Below are 25,920 nucleotides of genomic sequence, written 5' to 3' on the forward strand. Positions count from 1 at the left end.
CATTTGCACCTGGCATGGGCATAGTTAACATGGTCAAAGGTGTGGATTTTTTATGTTGACCTATAGACCTGTGCTACACTTAAAATACATTTTTCTAACAGCACAGAACTGAATCGCCAGCATGCACTTCCTCGTTGATCCCTTTAGCAAAAGAGTTAAAAAGGCACAGGAACACTTGTGTATTAAAAAGCACAGTGACAAGAGCTAAATCCCTGCAAGCTGCATGGAAACTTTTTAAAGACACCATAATAGAGGCCCAACTTAAATGTATACCCCAAATTAAAAAACATAGTAAGAAACCTAAAAAAGAGTCACCGTGGCTTAACCACCATGTAAAAGAAGCAGTGAGGGACAAAAAGGCATCTTTCAAGAAATGGAAGTCCAATCCCAGTGAGATATATAGAAAGGAACAGAAACACTGTCAAATTAAGTGTAAAACTGTAATAAGCAAAAAAAGATTTTGAGGAACAGCTAGCCAAAAACTCAAAAAACAATAGCAAAATGTTTTTTAAATACATTAGAAGCAGGTAGCCTGCTAAAAAAACCAGTGGGTCCCCTAGACAATCAAGATACAAAAGGAGCAATCAAGGACGATAAAGCCATTGCGGAGAAGCTAAATGATTTCTTTGCATCAGTCTTCAAGGCTGAGGATGTTGAGGAGATTCCCAAACCTGCACCGTGCTTTGTGGGAGATGAATCTGAGGAACTGTCCTGGACTGAAGTGTCATTAGAGGAGGTTTTGGAACAAATGGAAAAACTTAATGTGAACAAATCTCCGGGACCGGATGGCATTCACCCAAGGGTTCTAAAAGAACTCAAATGGGAAATTGTAGAACAGTTAACTGTGGTTTGTAATCTATCCCTTAAATCGGCTTCCGTACCTACTAACTGGAAGATAGCTAACGAGACACCAATATTTTAAAAGGGCTCTAGAGGCGATCCCGGCAATTACAGACTGGTAAATCTAACGTCGGTACCAGGCAAATTAGTCGAAACAATAGTTAAGAATAAAATTGTTAGGCACGTAAAAGAACATAATTTGTAGGTCAAAACTCAACATGGTTTTTGTAAAGGGGAATCATGTCTTACTAATCTATTAGAGTTCTTTGAAGGGGTTAACAAACATGCGGACAGGGGGGATCCAGTAGATATACTTAGATTTTCAGAAAGCCTTTGACAAGATCCCTCACCAAAGGCTCTTGTGTGAGGGTATGTCTACACTACCCTCCTAGTTCGATCTAGGAGGGTAATGTAGGCATACCGCACTTGCAAATGAAGCCCGGGATTTGAATTTCCCGGGCTTCATTTGCATAAACTGGGCGCCGCCATTTTTAAATCCCTGCTTGTTCAAACCCCGTGCCTCGCGGCTACATGCGGCACGAACTAGGTAGTTCGAACTAGGCTTCCTAGTCCGAACTACCGTTACTCCTCGTGGAATGAGGAGTAACGGTAGTTCGGACTAGGAAGCCTAGTCCGAACTACCTAGTTCGTGCCGCGTGTAGCCGCGAGGCACGGGGTTCGAACGAGCAGGGATTTAAAAACGGCGGCACCCAGTTTATGCAAATGAAGCCCAGGAAATTAAAATCCCGGGCTTCATTTGCAAGTGCGGTATGCATACATTACCCCGCTAGTTCGAACTAGCGGGGTAGTGTAGACATACCCTAAGTTACATTGTCATGGGATAAGAGGGAAAAGAATGGTTACTTATTTGTAACTGTTGTTCTTCGAGATGTGTTGCTCATGTCCATTCGAATCAGGTGTGCACACCGTGTGCACCGCGTCTTCCGGAGTGTTTTCCCTAGCAGTATCCATAGTGCCAGCAGGGCGCCCCCTGGAGTGGCTCCGCTATGGCGGAGCATAAGTACCCCTGCCGGTGCTCCCCCTCCTCAGTTCCTTCTTGCTGGATGCTCCGACGAAGGTTAAGTAGAGGGGGAATCGAATGGACATGAGCAACACATCTCAAAGAACAACAGTTTACAGGTAAGTAATCGTTCTTTTCCTCTGAGTGGTTGCTCATGTCCATTCGAATCAGGTGACTTCCAAGCCAACACCATTTACGAAGGAGGGGTCGGAGCACCAAGAAAGAGAAGTCCAGGAAAGTTGAACAACCCAAAACATACTTATTCCAGTAACATAACACAGAGAACTATTGAATAAAGTGCACTGTGGTATAGAGAAAAAATAAACATATTTACAACACAGAACTAAGGACCGCAGAGCCCAAACCCTGTGTCCTCCCTGGCCTGCTGTGTCAGTGCATAGTGTGCCGTAAAGGTATGCACTGACGACCACGTGGCCGCCCTGCAGATTTCTGTAATGGGAACCTGCGCCCCAAAAGCTACGGAGGAGGCCTGTGCCCTGGTGGAATGTGCTGTAACGCAGGGCGGGACCTTCCCGGCCAGGACATAAGACTCCCTGATACACCCCGTGACCCAATTGGACAACCTCTGGGTCGAGATAGAGAGCCCTTTCATTCTGTCCGTGAAAGCCATAAACAGTTGTGTGGACTTGCAAAAAGGTTTTGTTCTATCAACATTAAAGGCTAACGCCCGCCTATCGTCTAGGGAGTGGAGTACTTGCTCCCTAGGAGAGGCATGGGGATTTGGAAAGAAAATCGGGAGGTAAATTTCTTGGGACAGATGGAACGGTGACACCACCTTGGGGAGAAAGGTCAGGTGAGGGTGAAGCCTCACATTATTCTCTGAGAACAGTAGGTAGGGCGGGTTTACAGTTAGCGCCCTCAGCTCGGAGACCCTGCAAGCCGACGTAATGGCTACAATGAACGCAACCTTCACAGAGAAGTGCTTTAAAGAGCACGTGGTCAGCAGCTCAAAAGGGGGCAACAAGTCTAGACAACATGAGGTTAAGGTCCCAAGCTGGGAGAGGGGGTTTAACCGAGGGGTATAACTTATCCAAACCCTTAAGGAACCTTTTGACCACCGGGTCAGAGAACAGAGAGACTCCAGCCGATCCAACATGGAAGGCGGAGAGTGATGCCACATGGACTTTGATAGAAGAGGTAAAGAGGTCACCAGACCTAAGCTCAAAAAGGTAGTCCAGAATGGATGGGACAGGTGCACAGGATGGGTGCATCCCCCTTCTGGACACCCAAGACAAGAACCGCTGCCACTTGGCTGCATAGGACCACCTGGTAGACGGCTTCTTGCTACCTAGGAGCACCATCTGCACCTCCTGGGAACATTCCCTTTCTGGTTGGGTCAGCCACGGATAAACCAGGCCATCAGGTGGAGAGAACTGAGATGCGGGGGACAGGGGCTCATGGTTCACAAGGTTGGGTGAGGAGATCCCGAACCAGCGGGAGCATAACAGGCTCCTCAGTGAGCATATCCACCAGGATCGGGAACCAGAACTGCCTGGGCCACCGAGGGGCTATCAGGATGACCATGGACCTGAAGGTCCTGACCCTGGTCAGAACCCTGGGAATTAGGGGGAACAGAGGGAATGCATAGAGGATGCCGGCCGGCCATGGTACAGTCATGGCATCTCCCCTGGAGAGATCCTCCAGGCCCAACAGGCAGCAGTAATTCTGGCACTTGGTGTTGAGTGCTGAGGCAAACAGGTCTAGTAGGGGACAACCCCACCTGTGGAAGACGGGACAAAGGGCAGAATCCTTGAGGGACCATTCTTGGGCTCCGAAAGACCTGTTCAGAGCATCGGCCAGCAAGCGTTTGCACCCCAGCAGGTACTCTGCCTTCAAAGCTATATTGTGCACTATGCATAAGTCCCATAGCCACAAAGCCTCGTGGCAGAGGGGAGGCGACCCACCTCCTCCCTGCCTGTTGAGGTAAAAATAGCTACCGTGTTGTCTAGGCACACCAGGACAGAGCGGCGGAACAACTTTGAGAGGAAGGTCTCACAAGCTCTCCTAACCGCCCTGAGCTCCAGGACATTTATGTGCAGGGCTCGCTCTACCAGAGACCACAAGCCCTGGGTCCTGTGACACCCCAGGTGCACTCCCCAACCCAGGTCCAAGGCATCTGTCACCAGTGTGACCGAGGGGGGAGGCACAGTAAAAAGAACCCCGCTACACACCACAGCCTCCTGAGTCTACCACTGTAAGGTGGCGATTACCTGTGGAGGCACTGTGAGAACCGTGTCCCAGAAGCCCTTGGACTGGTTGAATGACTTTGCTAACGAGGCTTGCAGGGGTCTGAGCTTCATTCGAGCATGGCGTACCGTATATGTGCATGCCACCATGTGGCCCAGCAGTCTTGAGCAGACTCAGGCAGTCGTAATGGGGAACTGGGTTAACTTGGAGACCAGCTCCACTATGGCCAGAAATCTGTTTCTGGGGAGGAATGCTCTCGCCACCCTGGCGTCCAAGAGAGCCCCCACGAATTCGAGGCACTGAGAGGGAGTCAACAGTGACTTTTCCTCGTTGAGCATGAGGTCCAGTCTTATGAAGAGAGTTCTTGTAAGGGAAACATGAGCCTCCACTTGTTGGTAGGATCGACCACGAATCAGCCAGTCATCTAGGTATGGAAAGACGTGTACCCCTTTTTTGCGGAGAAAAGCCGCTACGACTGACATGCATTTCATGAAGACCTTGGGTGTTGTCGAGAGACCAAATGGGAGCACCACAAACTGGAAGTGACAGCGGAATACAATAAAGCAGAGAAACCTCCTGTGGCTGGGTCTTACTGCCACATGAAGTATGCATCCTTGAGATCGAGAGTTGTGTACTAGTCTCCTATCTGTAATACCGGGATAACAGAAGCCAGGGTTACCATTCTGAATTTGGATTATACCACCTTCTTGTTGAGGTCCCTGAGGTCTAGGATGGGACGAACCCCACCCTTGGGTTTTGGGACAATAAAATACTGGGAATAAAACCACTTGCCCCTTAAATGTGGAGGAACCCTCTCTACCACTCCCTTTTGGAGTAGTGCTGACACCTCTTGACGGAGAATGCCTTTGTGAGAGGTGTCCCTGAAAAGGGACAGGGTGGGCAGATTGGAAGGGGGCGAACCCAGGAAGAGGACAGTATAGCCATCTCTGACTATTCACAGAACCCAGGCGTCGGTGGTAATTCCTGCCCAGGCGTGGGCAAAACAGGATAACCTGGCCCCAGAGGACCGGGGGGGAAACTGGTGAACAACGCTCTAGAGGACCGTCAAAACTGCTTGGACTGTTGAGAGGGGCCCTGTCCAACCCCACGGGGGTTGTCCCCTCTTGGGCGGTGACGACAACCTCTGGCAGACGACAGGGCCATGGTCGCCCCCAAACCCCCCACTGGGAGCACGAGGACGGCGTCTCCAGTAATTCCCATGGGGGACCTGGGACTGTGTTCTTCCCTGCTATCTGTAGGGAAGTTGACGTGTCTGAGGAGCCGGCGTGTGGATCCCCAGGGACTGGAGAGTAGACCTCGTGTCCTTGAGTGTATGGAGCCTCGAGTCTGTATGCTCCAAGAATAACGCCTTGCCATCAAAAGGCAGATCCTGAATAGTAGTCTGGACATCAGGAGGTATTCCAGACACCTGCAGCCAGGCACCACGGTGCATAACTACACCTGACGCCATGGTGCGGGCTACAGAGTCAACAGTGTCCAGGGAAGCCTGAAGAGCTGTACAGGCGATAATCCTGCACTCTGTGGTCATAGCCGCAAACTTCTGACGCACCTTGGCAGGAAGCCTATCCTTAAACTTATCCATCGCCTGCCATGTGTAATAGGCATATCGGCTCAGCATTGCCTGCTGGTTAGCAATGCGGAGCTGCACCCCACCAGGGCTATGTCTAGACTGCAGGCTTCTTTTGAAAGAGCCTCTTTCGAAAGCATCTTTCGAAAGAGCGCGTCTAGACTACAATGCGCGGATCGAAAGATCGATCCGCTATTTCGAAAAAGAGTGTCCAGACTGCTGGACGCTCTTTCGAAATTCAAAGCCACCCAGAACTGCTTCTGCCAGGGCATGGGGGCAGCATTTCCTTCCGGGTGCTGCCTGCCTGCCCTTTGCAGAGACGCGTGGTTAAAGGGACGCCCCTGAACACCCGTTGCTCTGCTCCTGCAGCTGCCTTTGCTGTCCCTCGAGGAATTAAGCAAGGCATTGCAGTGCTGGTTTGGAGTGCTCAGCTTCCTGGGACACCCCAGCAGCTTTTTTCTTTTGAGGTTTTTCGCTTTGACACCCTTTTTTTTTGGCATGGAGCCAGAGCTGCCCCTGGGCAGGCGATGGCCCCACACCACCATACTGCAGCTGTTGCTGCATCTGCATGACACTGTCATGAGGCTCCTTCCCGAGCTGCTCCCAGACCAGAGGGACGAGAGGTTCCTCCGTCAAGCAGCCGCACTGCCCTTGCCTCCTAACTTTTTTGTGGACAGGCGTGTTTGGAGGTTTGACACCAGCTCTGAATGGTGGGACCAGCTCGTGATGGAGATCTGGGATGACCAAGACTGGCTACGGAACTTCCGGATGAGAAAGACCACTTTCCAGGAGCTGTGTACCTGGCTCGCCCCTGCTCTGCAACGGCAAGACACCCACCTGCGGCCCGCCATCCCCCTGGAAAAGAGGGTCGCCTTTGCCCTCTGGAAGCTGGCAACCCCCGACAGCTACCGCTCCGTGGGACACCAATTTGGCGTGGGGAGATCTACTGTCGGGGCCGTCTTGATGGAGGTAAGTCATTGTCTGGGGACAGTTACAGTTTGGGGTGGGGGGAAGGGAGACTGTCAGGAAGGGCCAAGTGGAGTGGGAGTGGGAGGGAGCTCCTCCACTCACCCTGAATTGTGGGGGGGGGGGTTCTGAGGAGGGGATTCCCGGGGTGGTTGAGAGGGAAGGTGGGCGGTGGGTTCTCCTCCTAAGACATAAGGCACCCCTTCTAACATTTTGTTGTCTGTCTCGTTCTGCAGGTGGTGAGGGCCATCAATTCGGAGCTGCTCAACAGGCTCATCTGTCTACCAGATCTGGACAGCGTCATGGCCGGCTTTGCTGCCCTCGGCTTCCCCAATTGCGGAGGAGCGCTCGATGGGACACACATTGCAATCCGTGCACCGCCCCATCGAGCAGCCCAATTCATCAATAGAAAGGGCTACTTTTCTATGGTCCTCCAGGCCCTGGTCGACCATCGTGGCCAGTTTTCGGACATTTGTGTTGGGTGGTCAGGGCGGGCACACGATGCCCGGATCTTCAGAAACTCATACCTCTACTGGAGGCTTCAGGCAGGAACATTTTTCCCCCATCGCCAGTTTGCGGTTGGGGATGTGCACATGCCGGTGTGCATAGTGGCTGATGCCGCCTATCCTCTGATGCCGTGGCTGATGAAGCCCTACACCGGCCAACTGGATGCGAGCAAGGAGCAGTTTAATGCTCGCCTTAACCGGGCTCGCAACCAGGTCGAATGTGCGTTTGGCCGTTTAAAGGGCAGATTCCGGTGCTTGCTCACACGCCTCGACATGGGGGAGACCAACATCCCCGAGGTGGTGGCCGCGTGTTGCGTCCTCCATAACCTCGTGGAGAGGAAAGGGGAGGCCTTCCTACCAGGGTGGGGGAGAGCTGCTGATGCCCAGGAGAGGCTCTTTGCCCAGCCCCGGACAGCTGCCATCCGCCAGGCTCACCGGTCTGCAGTTGGCATCCGGGAGGCCCTCCGGGAGCAATTCTCCAGTGGAGGCCACTGAGACTGAGTGCACTGAGGGGCTTCTGCCTGGGGACTGGGCCCTGGCCCAATAGAAGCTTCCCTCCACAACCCATCTCCTGACCCTGTTTGGACACATCAGTTACAGCAGGGTGTGTTTCAAAATAAAATGTTCTGTTTACTTATTTATAATTTTGTACATATTATCAAACAATGTTGCAAACATAACAATTTTTTTCATTTTTGTTGTTGCCAAACTATATACAATAAAGAAACATTTCGTTTAACCCTTTGTTTGTGCTTTAACTGGGGTGATGGGGGTGCTTGAAACCTGGACGGGGGAAGGGGACTGGAAACCTGGAGGGGAGAAGGGGACTGGAAACCTGGAGGGGGGAAGGGGACTGGAAACCTGGAGGGGGGAAGGGGATCAGGTTGAACGGGGCTTGGCAGATTTCCCTTTCCTGCCTGGGCCTCGTGTTTGGGGTGCTCCCCGGGTGCGGGATCGGGTGGTGCACCTGTCGGTTGGCTGGCTGCTGGGGTGCTCTTGGGACGTGGAAGCCTGGGGGAGAGGAGAGCCAGGGGGACATAGGGGCTGGGGAACTGTGGGGGCTGGGGGAGAGGGAGGTCCAAGGGGGGAAAGGGATGCTGTTGTGGAAGGGGGGTTTGGTGGGGTGGGGTCATGGGGTGCTGGAGGAGCAGGACCAGGCACAGCAGCAGGCAAGCCGCTGACCTCCCTCAGGGTGCTGTACAGGACCGTGCGCTGCAGGACCAGCTCGTTCATGAGCCGATCATGCCAGCGATCCTCTGCCTCCGCCCTCTGTCGCAGGATGGAGTTCTGCTCCTGCACAGCCTCGACGTGCTGCCAGAGGATGTCCGCGTAGACACGCCTGTGTCTGCGGCTCCCATGTCCCCGAGATGGAGATGGAGATGGAGATGGAGGTGGGGCTGGGGTGCTGCGGCCCTCTTCCACGGCTGGTCCGGCTGTGGAGGAAAAGAAGAACACACAATCAGTCCTATAAACTGGACTCTGTAGCACTTAAAATACAAACAGGATGGTTTATTAGGGGATGAGCTTTCCTGGGCCAGACCCACTTCCTCAGATCAGAGTAACACAGCTACATTTCTATCACAATCAGTCATGTGTGCAACAGCTGTCCAAAAGGGCATGCCCTCTCCCTTGAGACAGGGGAAGCAGACATTCTGAAGGTCACACTGTGTGTGTGTGTGTGTGACCTGGGCATCAGCCTGAGCATGACAGGTTTCCCTTGTGCATCACCCACTGTGCACCCACCTACCTCCCCCCCCCCCCCCGGGTGTGACACAAACTCACTGTACTCACCTGCTGCTTCCTCTCCCACGCCAGATGACGCCTGGGAGGCCTCAGAGGTCTGGGTGACTGGCTCCAAGGTGGTGAGGGTCGCCGTCTCCTCGCTGTCCTCCTCCTCTGGGACCATGTCCCCGTCTCCAGAGTGCTGTAGCTCCTGCTCTGGAGCGTCCACCACGGGGTCTGCCAGTCCAGACTGTACGAACCTCCGTGGTGTGCGTGCTTCTGCACTGCCACCCAGGATCTGGTCCAGCTCTGGGTAGTAGGGGCAGTAGTGGGGGGCTGCCCCAGACCGGGAGCTCTCCTCCCTGGCCTTGACGTAGCCCTGGCGCAGCTCTTTTACCTTTGAGCGCACCTGGTCCTGGGTGCGGGGGTAGTGGCCCTTCTGGGCCAGGGCTTCAGCCATGCGGCCATAAATTTCGGCGTTTCGCCGCCGGCTTTTGAGGGCCTGTAAGGCCTCCTCCTCTCCCCACAGCTCCAGCAGGCTCTTTATCTCTGCGCCAGACCAGGATGGTGCCCGGCGCTTGGAGCCCTTGGCTGGGTCCCCAGAAGGCTCGGTGGAAGGGCCAGGACGGTCTTGGGGCTGGGACATGCTGCAGCAAAGTAGCCGTGTGCTCTGGCTCCTTGTCTGCAACAATTGTCTGTGAGGGTGCCTGTCCCTTTAAGGAATGGCTGCAGCCAGGAACCACAGACGTGCAACCCATGGCCCCGATTGTCCACCAGGGCTTCTTCCTGGAGGCCAATTCTTTCGAAAGAAAGGGCTCCCCCTGTCCACACTCACGTTCTTTCGACGGATCTCCCTCGAAAAAGGCGTTCTTCCTCGTAAAATTAGGTGTACAGCCGTCGAAAGAAAAGCCGCGTTCTTTCGATTTAATTTCGAAAGAACGCGGCTTGAGTCTGGATGCAGGGGAAGTTCTTTCGAAAAAAGGCTACTTTTTTCGAAAGAACCCCTGAGTCTGGACACGGCCCAGTAGCATACACCTTATGCCCCATCAAGTCAAGGCGTTAGGGCTCTCTAGCCTTCGGGGACAGCCCCGGCTGCGGGAGTCTCTCCTTCTGGGCCGTGGCTTGGACTACCAGGGACCCTGGAACAGGCTGGGAATATAGGTGCTCGTGCCCCAACTGCAGGACATAATAGCTCCTCTCGACTCCCTTTAAGGTAGGGGTCAAAGAAGCCGGGGTCTGCCACAGGGTGTTAGTGATCTTAGCCACAGTCTTGTTGAGTGGCAAAGCCAAATGGGCCGGCGCATCGTCGGACAGGATGTCTATCGTGGGATCCGTGTCTTCCACTACTGGTTCGACTGGGACACCCAGGTTGGAAGCCAGGTGCTGGAGCAGATCTTGATGCGACCGAGCTTGATCCACTAACGCTTTGTCAGGAGACGAGAATGACGACAACTCCTGGAGCAGCACCAGATCCAGCGTAGGGCCCAATGGAGGAGGCGGTTGAGCAGGTGGCACCACATGCGGAAGCAGGTCCGGCACCAAAGCCTGTGGATCTCTAGCGGCCTCGATAGTAGCAACCTTCTGGGGTGAGGGAGGGGGTCATGACAGCAACGCTGACAGAGGAGCTGGTGCCCAGAGACACTCGACACTGCGGAGGGGGGCACAGGCCCTTGCTACTGGTGGTATGCCCACGGCGTCCAAACAGGCCAATGCGGCTGAGGCAGCCAAGTCTGCTGCACGCGTGAATGGTCACGCCGGTGCTGGGAACGGGATCTATGATGCGACAAAGCTGCCGAGGAGTCTGACCTGAAAGAGCCCACATCAGAATCCGAAGACTAGTCAGACTCAGGCCAGGGTGGTGCCGATGACGAATGCCCTGCCACTATCAGGGGGCAAACCTGGCCATAGATTCTGGCTTGTCCGCGTGCGTGCGGTGAGGGCGTACCAGTACCAGTGCCGGTGCGGGGAAGTCGGGCCCCTGTGCCTCATGCAGCATCGACCCAGTGAATGTGAACTGCGGTGCCGAAGTCGGTGCTGGTTGCGGGCATGGAACTCCCAAGTCCCGTTGCCCAAAGGCAGCGCCCCAATCATCACCCCCATGGACACCACAGCAGGCAGGACGGAAGGCGCTGGAGCCGTAGAGGTCGCCACCAAAAAGATCGACGTTATCAGCGTTGGTGGTACTGGCATGGCCACAGGGCCGATGCTGGTACCTGCAGCGGTGCCAAAGAGCCCGGTGCCTGTGCTCATATCGGTGCCAAAGAGCCTGGTGCCCAAGACTGAAGTGGCACCCTGGCCAAGAGGGTTAGTGCTAGTCCGTTGACGGTGCCACAAGGCTTGAGTAATACAGTGCCGTTGACAGTGCCACAAGGCCTGAGTAATACGGCACCGGAACAGCCAAGACCGGTTCCGGGAGAGGTCCCAGCACCTACAGGGGTCAAGGCCAGTTGGGCACCGCGTGAGGCCTGGCAGCCTGCGTCGAGGCTGGCACCGAGGTAGAGGAAAGCGGTACTGGTCCCACAGGGGATGGTCCAGCTGCATATGTAACCAGTGCCGACCAATCCAACCGGTGCGGAGGAGAAGCCGGTGCCAACATGGCTCCCAGCGTTGAAGACCTCGACCTCTCCGCCTCAACCGACAATGGAGGGGAGGTAGTGAGGCTAATCAGGTCCTGCGCTGCCTCAAAAGCATCCAGAGTCGAAGGACGATGTGAGGGTAGCTGACGTGGACTTGATGGTGGTCCAGCTCTTATGCTGCACCGCAGTACTCGGAGATGCCTGCACCGCAGATTCGAGGCGACAGTGTAGGCCGGAGCTGGACTTCTGGCTCGGAGACCTACCTCACGAAGATCTTGACTTCTTCAGCTCCGGGGAGTGAGAGCGGTGCCGAGGCCTCGGTATCGAAGTCTGTGCATGGGACAGAGCGTCAACGCCGGTGCACTGCGCACCATGGAATGTCCAGTCGGTGCCGGCTGTAAAGCCACCTCCACGAGGAGAAGCTTCAAACGAGAGTCCCGCTCCCTCTTCATGTGCAGCTTGAACGACCTGCAGATCTTACAGGCGTCTGCTAGGTGACCCTCACCCAAACACTTTAAACAGCTATCATGAGGGTCTCCCTTGGGCATGAATTTAGCGCATACAGCGCAAGCCTTATAGCCTTGCAGCCCAGGCATTCCTCACCCCCGAAAGGGGAGAAGGAAAAAACAAAGAACTGCCAAGAGAAACAGGAACCATTAACTGCTCTAACAGAGAGACACGCTCCAATGACTGCCACAGGCGGTAAGAAGGAACTGAGGAGGGGGAGCACTGGCAGGGGTACTTATGTTCTGCCATAGCGGTGCCACTCCGGGGGCGCCCTGCCAGAGCTATGCGTACCGCTAGGGAAAACACTCCGGAAGACACGGTGCACACACCTGATTTGAATGAACATGAGGAACCACTCGAAGAAGAAAGTTTCAATTCATGGTATCAGGCTATCCCATCCAAGGTGTGGTCAACTAAACATGTTATTCTGTGGAGTTGCCTGAGCTTTGTGTATTTAAAAGGCATGTATGGGGTGAGAGAAGGGGTGTCTCAGTTCTGTTAATGTGTCTATCACCTTGGAATCCAAGGGCAGACCAACTAGAATTACTGAAATTGTTTGACAATCTTGCCTTTCACAGATTTTCAAATATATTTTTATTCCATTCCTATACCCCCTTACTATAAACAACCACACAAGCCTCAGCTTCCTTTCTTTATAAAAGTGCCACTTTTTTTGTTAAGGATATTTAACCTGTTTGGTCAATCTGAACTTTTACTCAAAGGTTGTGTAGGAGTTTTTTTGACCTTACAAAGTACGTTTGTATAGAGTGAACACAATAATAGAATTTTCTATTTTTTTAATAAAATATTATTACCTTATAAGAACATAAGAGTGGCCGTACTGGGTCAGACCAAAGGTCTGTCTAGCCCAGTAGCCTATCTGCCGACAGTAGCCAGTACCAGGTGCCCCATAGGGGGTGGACTGAAGACAATGATCAAGTGATTTATCTCGTGCCATCCATCACCAGCCTCTGACAAACAGAGGCTAGGGACACCATTTCTATCCCCTGGCTAATAGCCTTTTATGGACCTAACCTCCATGAAATTATCTAGCTTCTCTTTAAACTCTGTTATAGTCCTAGCCTTCACAGCCTCCTCTGGCAGGGAGTTCCACAGGTTGACTGTGCGCTGTGTGAAGAACTTTCTTTTATTAGTTTTAAACCTGCTATCCATTAATTTCAGTTGGTGTCCTCTAGTTCTTCTATTATGGTAACTAATAAATAACTTTTCTTTATTCGCCCTCTCCACACCACTCATGATTTTATATACCTCTATCATATCCCCCCTCAGTCTCCTCTTTTCTAAACTGAAAAGTCCCAGTCGCTTTAATCTCTCTTCATATGGGTCCTGTTCCAAACCCCTAATAATTTTAATTGCCCTTTTCTGAACCCTTTCCAAGGCCAAAATATCTTTTTTGACGTGAGGAGACCACATCTGCAGAGAGTATTCAAGATGTGGGCGTACCATTGTTTTATACAGGAGCAATAAGATATTTTGGCTCTTATTTTCTATCCCTTTCTTAATAATTCCTAACATCCCATTTGCCTTTTTGACTGCCACTGCACACTGTGTAAAAGTTTTCAGAGAACTATCCACAATAACTCCAAGATCTCTTTCCTGATTTGTCGTAGCCAAATTAGCCCCCATCATATTGTACATATAGTTGGGGTTATTTCTTCCAACGTGCATTGCTTTACACTTATCCACATTAAATTTCATTTGCCATTTTGTTGCCTAATCACGCAGTTTGGTGAGATCTTTCTGAAGTTCTTCACAGTCTGCTTCTGTCTTGACTATCTTAAATAGTTGAGTATCATCCGCAAACTTTACCAACTCACTGCTTACCCCTTTCTTCAGATCATTTATGAATAAGTTGAACGGGATTGGTCCCAGCTCTGACTCTTGGAGGACACCACTAGTTACCCCTCTTCATTCTGAAAATTTACCATTTATTCCTACCCTTTGTTTCCTGTCTTTTAACCAGTTCTCAATCCATGAAAGGACCTTCCCTCTTATCCCATGACAGTGTAATTTACACAAGAGCCTTTGGTGAGGGACCTTGTCAAAGGCTTTCTGAAAATCTAAGTATACTATATCTACTGGATCCCTCGTCTGCATGTTTGTTAACCCCTTCAAAGAACTCTAACAGATTAGTAAGACAGGATTTCCCTTTACAGAAACCATATTGACTTTTGTCCAACAAATTATGTTTTTCTACGTGCCTGACAATTTTATTCTTTACTATTGTTTCGACTAATTTGCCCGGTACCGACGTTAGACTTACCAGTCTGTAATTGCCAGGATCATCTCTAGAGCCCTTTTTAAATATTGGTGTCTCGTTAGCTATCTTCCAGTAAGTAGACACGGAAACCGATTTAAGGGATAGAGTACAAACCACAGTTAACTGTTCTACAATTTCCCATTTGAGTTCTTTTAGAACCCTTGGGTCAATGCCATCCGGTCCCGGTGATTTGTTCACATTAAGTTTTTCCATTTGTTCCAAAACCTCCTCTAATGACACTTCAATCCAGGACAGTTCCTCAGATTCAACTCCCACAAAGGACGGTGCAGGTTTGGGAATCTCCTCAACATCCTCAGCCGTGAAGACTGAAGCAAAGAAATAATTTAGTTTCTCTGCAATGGCTTTATCGTCCTTGATTACTCCTTCTGTATCTCGATTGTCTAGGGGACCCACTGGTTTTTTAGCAGGCTTCCTGCTTCTAATGTACTTAAAAAATATTTTGCTATTGTTTTTTGAGTTTTTGGCTAGCTGTTCCTCAAAATCATTTTTTGCTTTTCTTATTACATTTTTACACTTGATTTGACAGTTTTTATGTTCCTTTCTATTTATCTCACTAGGATTGGACTTCCATTTCTTAAAAGATGCCTTTTTGTCCCTCACTGCTTCTTTTACATTGTGGTTAAGCCACGGTGACTCTTTTTCAGCTCTCGTTTTGTTTTTTAATTTGGGGTATACATTTAAGTTGGGCCTCTATTATGGCGTCTTTAAAAGTTTCCATGCAGCTTGCAGACTCTAGTCACTGTTCTTTTAATTTCTGTTTAACTAACCTCCTCATTTTTGTGTAATTCCCCTTTTTGAAATTAAATGCCAGAGTGCTGGACTGCTGAGATGTTTTTCCCACCACAGGAATGTTAAACATTATATTATGGTCACTATTCCCAAGCAGTCCTGTAATAGTTATCTCCTGGACCTGATCCTGCACTCCACTCAGGATTAAATCGAGAATTGCCTCTCCCCTTGTGGGTTCCTGTACCAGCTGCTCGAAGAAGCAGTCATTAAAGCCACTGAGAAATTTTCTCTCTGTTTCTCTTCCTGAGGTTACATGTATCCAGTCAACATGGGGATAATTAAAATCCCCCATTATTACACAGTTTTTTATTTTGGTAGCCTCGCTAATCTCCCTTAGCATTTCAATGTCAGTATCACTGTCCTGGTCAGGTGGTCAATAATATATCCCTACTGCTAAATTCTTATTATTGGAGCATGGAATTATTATCTGTAGTGATTCTATTGATCATGTTGATTCATTTAAGATTTTTATTTAATTTGATTTTATGTTATCTTTCACATATAGTGCCACTCCACCATCCACATGGCCTGCTCTATCCTTCCGATATATTTTATATCCCTGTATGATTGTGTCCCACAGATTTTCCTCATTCCACCAGGTTTCAGTGATGCCTATTATGTCAATCTCCTCCTTTAATACAAGGTATTCTTGTTCACCCATCTTATTAGTCAGACTCCTAGCATTTGTGTAGAAGCACTTTAAAAAATATCCGCTATTTACTTGTCTGCCCTTCCCTGATGCTTTGGATTCCTTTATATGTGGTTATTTGTCTGCTCTGGCCCATTGTTTGTCCTCTCCCCTCCTCTCTTTCTGACTACAGACTAGAGAATCTATCAATAGAGTCTCCTCTAAGAGAAGTCTCCATCCGATTTATGTGCTTCTCTGCACCAATCGGCTTTCCTCCCATCTCTTAGTTTAAAAACCTTATATTGTAATTGATCAATCCTTCTCCCTTAATTTTGTTAAGGGATTACTACCAAATAAAACTATTTAGTGGCAGATAAAATGAGTTAGAATTTAAGTCTACAAAACAATAAGATGTGAAGTATTTTTCACATTTACGACTTGTAAATAAGGAAAAGTAATAACATTTTAAACTAAAATAGTTGAAAATTAAGTCCTTTCAACAGTCTTAATGAACCATGTGGATTGTCAGAACACTGAATATTTCAAATTCTTTCTAAGAAATTCATTCAATGGGTGATCAGGGTGGGGGGAAAGGGGGAATTAAACCCAACAGAGTAGGACATCAAAAAGTTGTTAGCTTTTTATCCTAAATTGTGTATTTCAGTTCAGAAACTTCAAAGTATTAAGAAAGACTTGAACAGTTAAAGGTCTTTGTTGCTTAAAGCTCTTTATAAAGTTGAAATATAATACATTAAACTCAGTAAGAATTCATTCAGAAGCAACAGACCCAACCACATACATTGTATTACTGTTATCTATGGTCATGACACCTACACAACATGACACCTTAAAGGTAGCCTATGGTCACCACACTATGGTCATGACACCTACCTGTGGCCTGAGTGTTAATAGCCTTGAATTTCATCCTGTTTATTTCTGATAAAATTCTCCAATTTGTCACTTTAATTTTGTTTTCTAATTACTTAATTTGAGCTTCTGAAATGAATTATTAAGACATTTAACTATCTCATAAGCTATCTTCTGAAAAAGACCTTCATGGTAAAATATATGCATGGTATACAATATTCTTCATGAAAGCCGCAGACTAGTAATTACATACCTTCAGTTGTACTGTTGGGTCCTTGTATCTGTGTTGAGGCTTGGCAAGAAGTCCCATATACCTGCCATTCTAAGTTACTGGATGCAATGGTGGTTGACTTATGCCTTTTCTGTTGAATACTCAGGGTGCTTAAAGTGATCCTTTTGAACGAGTTAAAAATATCACCCTAGAAAGAGCCAATAAAAATTAATATGAAGTTACAGATTCTACAGTTTGGTGTGTTGGAAGGTAGCCACTTTTTTGGTAAACCACTGAGAAGTGTACCGTCTGCGGGGAAAATCATGTCACTAATTACTTCTTTGCTAAAGAAACTCCACTCAAAGGCTTCTCACTCTTGGAAAATAAAGACCTGGACCGTACTACAAAAATAAAATATGAAGCACTGATATAGGACAACTGTTATGATCCTTCTTGCCATGAACATAAAAAAAATTAAGCAACCATGGCTGGGGCTAAGTTTTAAACTGGGTTAGAACATGCAAATAAGAAAACTCCATGAAACAACACACTGAGGCTCACAATCACATGTCACAGCTGTGATTTTTTAATACTCATTGTAGTGAGAAATTTCAAATTGTCAAGTATGTCGCTAAAATAAAAAAAGGCCAACTACTGAATCAGTCAATGAGAAACAACAAATAAAGTGAACAATTCATGACTAGTAAGATTAACTATATTTTCATATGTGGAGAAATAGGATACTCCTTGAAAGTATAACAGAGGTCTAAAATAATAGATAAAATTCATGGGAATGAGAGGTAGGACAATTAAGGTAACCACCCTGCCTGGCAAAGCAATCTACCTACAGATTTCAGTCTGGAAGCCAAATCTAAGCAAAAGGATTTAGTATTGATAACACAATGGCTGGATGCACCTGCCTCCTACACCAGAGACTGACATAACGTTCAAGGTCTGCAAAGCTGTAACAGTAAAAGTTGCATAATCGTCTTGGAAACAAAAAGCTGGATGGATTTTCAAAGACTTTCAGTCAACAGCAAATATTCACCCATTTTGAGTTTGAGAACACAGGAAAAAAGTCTGGATAACTGATTCACTTATGTAGAACTCCATCACTGCCTTTGAAATGAGCCAAGGATAAATCCACCACACCACTTTTATTTGAAGAGTTTAGCATACATTGGACTGGACATTATGGTCTCATGTTTACTTGTACAAGGTGAAGTTTCTTTGCCCCCCCCCCCCCAAATTAACTTCAGTGTAAAACTTGTTCAAAAGTATCTGCTTAAGACATTAACCATTACTATTTTAGAGAGTTTGTCTTTTTGATCAAAAATTCCTCCTAAACGGTGAGAGCTAGGACCACCAAATTCAGTATACAGCTTCCTCTTATAACTTAAAGCAACATAAGGGTTTGGTTGTGCCAGAGAAATGGGACATACCTGGAATGTGATTGCTTCTCAAAAAACCAAACAGGAAAGAGACAGAATCATCAAATCAAGTACAATCCTCACAATTGACGTACCTGAATGAATGTTGGAAGAGATGGAATCAAGATCAGCCAGAAAAATAGGATGAATCTTCACTAGGATTGCTTCTCAAAAACCTTTCAGAAAATAGATAAAATGGAGAAATTTGGAGTAGTGCTCTGTTTTGGCACAACTAAATCAATGCTTCAGGTCTGAAAACTAGAAAAAAATGTTATTGGAAACCAAACTGAGTATAGCCTTTTTTGTTAAAACATACAAATGATAAAACATACAAATATACATTCATTTGAACGAAATGAGGCTATATTGGGGGCATAAGCGATGGGTGCATGCCTATGCAGAATTATAGATACTATGAACAGACCACTTATTTTGTCATACTGTCCTCATCAACTTCAGAAACTGTGGTGGTAAAAGTCTCTGTTTTAGAATCTCTATTTTGGACTCCTTCAGGAACAGAACGGCACTCTGTTAATACTTTCTAAAAACTCAGTTTCTAGAGTACCTTGGAAATGCAGCCAGTTGTATTCTATATTTAGGGATGTAAAGGGTTAACCAGCCACCTGGTTAGCATGTCTCTTACCATCATGCTTATCTGGGTAACCAGTTAACCGTTGTGGGGCTGCTTCAGACCTGCTGTGCCATGGATGGGGGGTTGCTTCACCCTCACTGGGCTGGAGCAGCCCCCAGCCACAACTGGGATTTAACATCCCTAGCTATCTTGCCCATTGGAGATAGGAAGGGGACATTTGAGCCAAGAACACAGGAAAGTAGCTACTTGTAACTGAACATCTCATTTTACTGCTGGAGCCCTCACTCTTCCCATAGCATGGCCCCCTTTTGCCACCATACCTGTCAATGCCTAGTCTATATTTCTACACCAGGGAAGTGGCAGGGAGCAGAGCGTTACTGGGTCTATACGTTGTGTAATAGAACTAACCTGTAACTGTCTGTTTTTGTGTTTTGCTTTTTTTACTTATATAGGCCAAAGCCTCCTGATATTAACTGCACTGATCAGATGGGAAATACACCACTACATTGTGCAGCATACCGTGCCCACAGGCACTGTGCCTTAAAACTTCTAAAAAATGGTGCAGACTCTAAAATCAGAAACAAAAATTGTAAGTAAAACCCTTACAATTTTAAATGGACTGCAACACTGTTTAAATTATAAGAAAAATTAGACTTTATGTAATCCTAGCCAAACGCTTACCAATGTTAGAAAATTCAACTTGCCCATAATTTTAGCATAACAAATGTAATATGATTTATCTTTGGATTAAAAATTGCTCAAGTCTAGCAGGTGAGCAGATAATTTTGTACAGTAGAAGTACTGGTGTAGAAATCTAGAAATTTCAGAAGGTGTCTCGCTATAGGAAGTGAATTATAGCTAACATACTGATCTCCTGACCGCAGTTTTCTATTAATAAAATGAGTGTTTCTGTAGCACCTTAAGGTACATCTACATAGCAGGGCTAAAGTCAAATTAAGCTACACAACTTCAGCTATATCAATTATGTAGCTTAAATTGAAATAGCACCAAAAGCCAAATTAAGCTATCTCAACACCAAAAGGAACACTCTTCCTTTGACTTTCCTTACTCCTTGTGAAATGAGGATTACCGTGAGTCGGAGTAAGAAGTCCTACATCTTGACGTTATTTCGAAATAAAGGCTTGTAGGGTATTTGTGCACTCTGTTATTTTGGAATAACACTACGGTGCAGATGTACTCTTGGACGCTAATTTGTGTGTGTATATAAATAAAAAATAGTACCATGAGCTTTTGCGGGCACAACCCACTTCAGATGAGTCAGATTTTTTCTATTGATGATGTTCAAACAAGCAAACAATCGCTGTTCTAGCTAGCTCTGAGGGAAAGCAACACTTGTGCCATATTAAATGCATCCAGTATAATTACTTTATAATACCTATACACAGCATTAAATGCCCTACAACAGAGCTAATGCATAAAGCTAAACTCTCCTTTGAATTTTATTTCTGTTATTAAACAGCCCAGACACCATTTGATCTAGCACAAGGTGCAGAAATGAAACTGATACTTGGAGGAAGCCTTGAAAAGGTAGGTTCAATAGATCCTATGTTACACTCATCAAGGAAAAATTAGACTGGTTTTAAAATATTTTATTTTATATAGGTAATCAACAAACGCCTGAAACGATATGAAGGTCTCCTGTGGATGGTACGTCCTCTTTTCCGTTTTTTGTAATATGTAAAACAACATGAATTGTTTTTTCCAAATCTCTCCTTGAAGATTGTCTTCTGTTCTTGAGAGGGGGCTGATAGATGAGACTTATCAGTGATACCTTAACTGGTACATTTATAATCCATTTCCCAACCTAATCCTAGGACAGGAAGGCTAGTCCGAGATTCAAAATTTCTGGGTGTAATACCTGGGTGTAGATTCCCTGTGACATTGGGAAAAATCTCCCTTCATCTGCCTTGTCACACTTCACATCTGTACAATGGGGATAGTACTTGCCTACTTTTAAAGATCAACTTGATTGATAACTGAGCAGTGCTTCTACTACAGTTTTGAAGGCCACATAAGTATCTAGATAATCTAATTGCTGGTTCACTGCAGTTCAGCATGATCCATTGGATAGATCCTATTCCCAAATCCTTGAAAACTGAACAGCAAAGAAGATGGTAATAATTAAAAAAATGTTGTTCTGTACCGTTCCCAAGAGACGTTCTATCTCTCATGACTTATTATAGGCAAAAATATGCATATAACTCCACTAAATCCCATTAGATGTTTGATAAAGTTGCTTCATCTATTGTACCTAAAGTTTTTGAAGAGTGAATTTATTTTTTTAAAAATCCTATAAATAGTTTGGCTTAAACCAGAATTCAGTGTAATGATTTATAGTCAGCTAACTCCAGATACAAAGCTATTTATTTATATCCTAAGAACAACATATTAAGCTGTAGTTTGTAGAATGCACTCCCCTCAATCTCTAATGGTGACTAAAAGGCCTGATATTTAGGTGTTACTTAATATTGCTATGAAGTCTTAAAAGCAGAGACCACCATGCATCTGCAACCCTTTAGGTCACTTCCCACTATCTGCATTTCATCCTCCATTTCTCTGTTGCACGTCAGACTGTTTAGATGAGTTATTTTGATCAAGGTAATATGTAAAACGCCTTTCTGGTAGGTATTAACAACCACTCCAGTATAAGGGATCAGACACATGGATGACCATAACAAGTCCTGAATTAAAACAAACTTAATTGACCAGGAAAGGTTCCGATTGAGTAACACTATTCATTAAAACTCCATAAATGTGTTTCAGGGGCAACAAAATTTATATTTGGTTTTTTTATGTTCTCTCCTTTCTTGGGAGAAGGAAATAGAATAGTTTAAAAAATACCAAATTATTACGTTCAGAATTTTAATAGTTCTGGTTTTTGAATCACATTTGAAGTCATTTATTTTTATTTTTATTTATTTATATATATATAATTGCAAGCTACAAGAAATGTAGACTGCTGACTATTGGCCACCAGGCCCTGCTATCTGTTATCAGGAGTAGCAATGGTCTTTGAAATGACTAACTTTCTCTTTTTAGAGTTTAAGGTTTTTTGGCTGGAAACTCTACTGGGTAGTACTAGAACATGGAGTCCTTTCCTGGTATCACAAACAGTAAGTGTCACACTTAAGAGATTCTAATTATCAAGAAGTTAATGAGCCCCTTACCTTTCCACTTTAAAATCTCCCCTTTTTTTGTTTAAATCTTCCAAAGGGCTTATGCAATAAATAATGCTCATCGCCAAGGCTGCAAGCATCTAACGCAAGCTATTTGCACGGTAAGGTGTGAAGCAGGGCTTCTAAAATCGCAGTGTGTGTACAGTACCAGCATGTAAGACTGAATTCCTTGGCAAGTTACTATTTACGGCTTCTGGCTCAGTTCCTTCAACTCTTTTCCTTGATCACTGTGGCTTAGACAACCTTCCATATTTCATGCTTTGTATGATATGTCTGATATATAGGACAGAATCATTATTTTGTTTTTAATATGTGGCATGAAATAATTTTACAAGGAATATTATCTTTGTGTAACTAAAGCTAGGTCTGCTTCACCTGTAGTGCCCATATTTTACACACTGCTGTGTATACATGCTACACTGCAGCATCAGGCTCCATACATACCTGTCACTGCACAGCATTGCTATACGCTGCAACTAAGGGCTCTGGCAGGAGGAGGCATCAAGAATACTACACTTATAGTTAGAGGCATTATTTGGGTATGTAGAAAGCCATGTAGGGTGAAAACTGGGGGGGCTCAGGTAATAAGCACTAAAGAGCTAGTATGAACCTACATCTCAAGTCTGCACTATCAGGGTAAAAGTGTGCGAATGCACTTGCACACTTCTCCCTGCCATTGCTTCCGCATAAAATCTTAAAATCCCCATGCAACCTAGTTATACCCGCTATCTAAAGAGAATGTAAGAGACTGTTTACTTCATGTTTTGCCAGAAGTCTGAGCTGCTAGTGGTGATTTTTTTTGAATTAAGCAAAAATGGCTGAAATTTGCTTTTCTTAAAGATGAGGAATTTTGCAAATACGGTGCTCTAGCAAAATTTAATGTTGGCAGTAATGATGCTACTTTAAGTGCTTGTTTATGTACATTGTGGGCTGTATGTGTATGGTGCCATGGTGCTGGAAGGCTTTCCTTAGTGCTTTATATAAAGGGCAGTGCTGTCTATACTTTGTATTCTTGCTCTTTCTTACCATTCATAGCTGGAGCATTGGTGTTCCTTGTGAACAGCTCAGTCTGCTCAGTATTAATTAACAGAAAAAGGTCTTTGCTCTTTAAGTTACTGTCTTTTGATTTAGCCCTGCTTTTGGGGTTCTTCCAGTCTGGTGGGTCTTTAAATCCTGCCTGGTACCAGAGAACCTATATTGAGGTCCTGGGGGTTCAAATCTTGCCGAGGCTGTGGGAAGTTTTGCCTTAGCGACACCCCACACACACATTGCCTCCAGTGTTTGGGTGCAGGCTACATCAGAGATGTAGATCACTTACCTGTTAGTCTTCAAGACCTGGATGCAGTTGAGGAAGGAATGCCTTCCTTCTATTCTTATGGAAGCTGTTCTTAGACTGGCGCTGAAGCCATAGTCATCAAAGGGAAGCTCTTCAGACTCCTTCACCAAAAGTGCTTTCCTAGTCACGAAAGCTGAGAGAATGTAAAAGATCCCAGTCTCCAGGGCTGTTGTCGTAAAAGGACAGAGGATACAAGTCCTGGCCTGAAAGCACAAAGAAATGGACATTTGCGAGTCCTTGAAGCATAAAGTATAGGACTCCTCTGAAAAGATCATTTTCATATGTGTTCATTTTTTTTAATTGTATCCTTTGGTACATATGGCTGTGACTATTTTCTTCTGCTATTTGATCTGAGGAAGTGGGTCTGGCCCACGAAAGCTCATCATCTAATAAACCATCTTGTTAGTCTTTAAAGTGCTACATAGTCCTGTATTTTCTAATCATATCAGGCTGGGCAAAGTGATTTATGAAGGGTAAAGCTGACTTACAGGAAAGCCTGGACCTTTTTATAAACATTGCATGTTCTAGAATCTGAATTGGTAAAGCTTGGGCACAGTCAATGCCTGGCTGCAGCTAGTCAGAAAGCAAAAAAGGCACTTTCCTGTCCTTCTTAGGAATAAGTCAGAGGGCAGTGCATTGGCGTAGGCTTATGGCACATGGAACTGATGTACAAAGTGCAAGACCTTAAGAGGAGCTATTGCGGCGCCGTAAATGCAAGGAAATTAGGAAACTAAACCATTAAGCACGTACCAACCCATTTTGCCCTAAGAGCTTTAGAGAGAAGGGCAGCAGTTCACTGCTAGGCTGGCTCTGAACACCCAGCACTTGCATGACTCCCCACAGGGTCATCTAGCTCAGGGGTCTCCAAACTTTTCAGCCCGAGGGCCGCATTAACTATCAAACAGCAGTTCGGGGGCCGACTACACACTTGAGGTCCAAATAAAAAACAATCAAAACATGGATGTTGTTTTTAATTATTTATTTAATATTATTTTATTCAGTTATTATTTAATAACACATTGATACACTACACATGAACACCTGTATTAGTGTGAATGGTGAAATTGTTTCCTGGATGCCAAAATAGCAGACATTTCTGGCTTTAGATTTGTTGTCCCTAACATCAACAGTGACCTGAGATTATCATCGGACAAGTTTGTTCTCAAATTGTTCTTCACATATTTCATTCTTGAAAATGTTTGTTCACACAGGTATGTTGTTCCAAAGATTGAAAGGTACCTTGATGCAAAAGTTTTGACATTAGGAAAGTCTTCCTTGGGCAAAAACTGGTAAAAACCCACCAGTCCTATTTTGAACTTGTCCCTAAGGAGGTCATTTGCTTGCAATTCAATGACTTCCAGCTGCAGTTCATCTGGGCAACTGGCCACATCTGCTTCAAATGGGTTTTGAAACAATCTCACTTCTTCTGCCTTTGAATCCAAGTCAGAAAACCGCTGCTGAAACTGCAGCTGGAGGTCTTTGATGATCTCACATGCAAATGACGTGGGGAACTCAGCTGTTGCTTCAGCCATGAAGACCTTGCACTGCTGAAAGTGCGTCAAGTTGTTGGCCTGTACTTGTTCCAAAAACAAGACAAGTTTGGATCTGAAGGCCTTTAGGTGGGTGTATAGATCAGAAACTAGATTTTGCTCTCCTTGTAGTTTTAGGTTCAGAAAATTTAAATGACTAGTTATGTCTGCAGCAAAAGCCAATTTCCATACCCACTCTTCATCAGACAGTAATGGCTGTGGCTTGCCTTTACTTTCCAGGAAGTCACCTATTTCCTTTCTTAACTTAAATACTCTGCTCAGAACTTTCTCACAACTTAGCCATCTTACTGCTGTGTAATATGGTAAATCTTGTGATTCTGTGTCTGTATCTTTCAACATGTCTCTGAACTGTCTATGGTTGAGCCCATGTGACCTTATTAAATTCACCATCTTCACCACAGGATTCAGTACACTGCTAATGTCCACATATTTAGCACACAAAGCTTGCTGGTGAATAATACAGTGCAGGAACATTGGTTGTATAATGTTTTTCTCATTACACATCTGCTTCACTTGTCCAACCAAGCCTTTCTTTATGCCACTCATGTTCTTTCCTCCATCAACAGTCAGGCAACTGAGGTTAGTCCAGTCCAAGTTATAATCAGCAAATGTTTTTTTCAACTCATTGAATATATCCTCTCCGGTAACAGTGCCATACATGCTATGTAGGGAAGCCAGCTCTTGTGTTATGTTCATGTCTTCATCCACACCTCTAATGAACACAAGCAGTTGAGAGGTGGAGCAGCTGTCCAGCGATTCATCCATTGCAATTGAAAAATGGCGAAACTTGCTTGCATTTTTCGCTATTTGAGTCACAATGTTTTCACCCATGTCTGCAACACGGCGGGCAATGGTATTCGCACCCAAAGCTACGTTTTCAAATTGTTTTGACTTTTCTGGGCAAAGTTCCTCAGCCACTTCCAACAAACATTCCTTCACTACTTCACCATCTGTAAAGGGTTTGCCACTTTTAGCCAGGACGTAGGCAACTTTAGAACTGGCCTTAGTTAAGGATTCATTTTCATTTGAGGATTTACTGAACAATGTCCTCTGAGATGTGAGTTGATTTTGTAATTTAGAAAAT

The 25,920-nt window shown here is 46.0% G+C and overlaps 1 long non-coding RNA gene across 1 annotated transcript in view; it reads right to left on the reverse strand.

Moving 5' to 3' along the window:
• The window catches only part of LOC106731437 (uncharacterized), a 36,037-nt gene that overhangs the window by 6,530 nt on the left and 3,587 nt on the right, over positions 1–25,920 (reverse strand). The window contains exons 2-3 of the long non-coding RNA XR_012901521.1: positions 18,257–18,337; positions 16,774–16,939 (exon numbers count right to left, since the gene is read on the reverse strand). This is a non-coding gene — a long non-coding RNA (uncharacterized LOC106731437). The remainder of the gene's footprint in view (positions 1–16,773; positions 16,940–18,256; positions 18,338–25,920) is intronic.

Source organism: Pelodiscus sinensis, chromosome 2 (assembly GCF_049634645.1).
Source record: "Pelodiscus sinensis isolate JC-2024 chromosome 2, ASM4963464v1, whole genome shotgun sequence".
Classification (NCBI taxonomy): domain Eukaryota; kingdom Metazoa; phylum Chordata; order Testudines; family Trionychidae; genus Pelodiscus; species Pelodiscus sinensis.